This window comes from Nanorana parkeri, unplaced genomic scaffold (assembly GCF_000935625.1).
Source record: "Nanorana parkeri isolate BGI_ZX_2015 unplaced genomic scaffold, ASM93562v1 scaffold1420, whole genome shotgun sequence".
Classification (NCBI taxonomy): domain Eukaryota; kingdom Metazoa; phylum Chordata; class Amphibia; order Anura; family Dicroglossidae; genus Nanorana; species Nanorana parkeri.
This window is the reverse complement of record NW_017307688.1, coordinates 269600-271150: the sequence shown is the minus strand read 5'-3', so window position 1 is coordinate 271150 and position 1551 is coordinate 269600. Positions and strand designations below refer to the sequence as shown.

Sequence of the window (1551 nt, the reverse complement as noted above, 5' to 3'; positions counted from 1 at the left end):
ATTATTAAAAAGAATGATATTGTCTTCAGTTCCTCTTGCTGTCAAACATACCCAAATACACCGCCACATTCCTTATTCTTTTATCGCCTCTTATGTCTCCACTCACCATTCACACTAAAGGTGGCGGGAGTTGTAGATCTAGTACACATTAGCAGGGGTTCCCTGAGACCTGAACGTTATTTCAAGGGTTCCTCCATGTTAAAGAGGCTTAGAAAACCTGCTCCAAAACAAATCTACTTGAAATCTCACAGCTTTATAAGTAACTTAATCACACAAAAAAAAAAAAAACCTTGCTTTAGTGGGTACTTGAGATAAGCCCAGACCCAGTAGGGGGTACTTGGTAAACATCAGTTGCTAAGATTACTGTTGATAAGTGCAGCTCTAAAACTTTCTGTCCTGCTGCAGAAACTCTTTAAAAACACAATCCCCGCTGTTCAGAAATCTGTGTTCCCCGGTGCACACAACATTGTTCATTTTATATATATAAAACCTAATCCTATTGATACTCTAGCATAATTACATACAAGCGGAATGTTGTCTGGTGTATAGAATACATTTGTACAAGGTTACACAGGTTGAAAAAGGACACAAGTCCATCGAGTTCAATCTATAGATGACGTCACAATCAAATACACAATTTTAATAAAGAAAAATAAAGTTTAATAATAATAATAAAGTTTGATAGAATCTGATGAGACGGAAGAATATGAACTTACCTCTGGATTCCGGTGTTCCCAGATTCTGACTTCTATAGTCCAATCAAGAAGTTGCAGCTCAGATGTGAAGTTTAGTCCAGCAGGATTGTCTTCCAGCCCAGGATCAGCTGTGGTAGTCCACACAGTGCTGAGTTGGGTGACAACCTTCAGAGGGATAGATTGCCCTGTGTCCTTTCTTACTTAGTGACAGTCCAAGTCATTCAGCGGTGTCAGTGCAGCACCCACAGGCTGCCGTATCCAGAGCAGATCCACAGACACAGCACAGAGAGTCTCAAGCAACACCAGCGAGCTGTCTGCTTGTCTCTCTCCAGCTGTAACATTAGCAAAGGGAGGAGGGGAGGGGCCACAGGACACCAGGGCACGCCCCCCTTCCCTGATCACAGCCTACCCACACTCATTCATGGCTCCAGTAGGACTGCCCCTTGAAGGCTGCAGTGTTTACTGCCTGGATCTCAGTGTGCTGTGATAAGAGATACAAATGTATAATTGAAGCGCCGAGGAGGATAAATAACAGTCTGCTGTGTTGTGAATAAATTGAAGGAAATGATTTTGATTCACGGCATCCCCTGGGGGAGAAAGCCGCAGAGCCATTGTCGCTCTTCTATCCAGCCTTCCACCTTGTAGATTGTAAGCTCTTCTGTACCTGATAGTCCTCCGCAATGCTTCTTGTATGTAAACCCAATTATTGGGGGGAATTTATCAAAACCGGGGCAGACAAAATCTGGAGCAGTTGCCCTTAGTAATCAATCAGCTTCACGCTTCAGTTTGTTCAGTTAAGATTTGAAAATTAAAGAGGGAAGCCGATTGGCTGCCATGCACAGCTCGCCCAAATGCT

The 1551-nt window shown here is 43.3% G+C and overlaps 1 protein-coding gene across 2 annotated transcripts in view; it reads right to left on the bottom strand.

Moving 5' to 3' along the window:
* Nucleotides 1-794, bottom strand: part of TSPAN18 (tetraspanin 18) — a 134361-nt gene extending 133567 nt beyond the window's left edge. For both annotated transcript variants that reach the window (XM_018569895.1, XM_018569894.1), the window contains exon 1: nt 717-794. The gene's annotated coding sequence lies outside the window, so the exon portion shown is untranslated. The remainder of the gene's footprint in view (nt 1-716) is intronic.
* Nucleotides 795-1551: the final 757 nt, after the last annotated feature.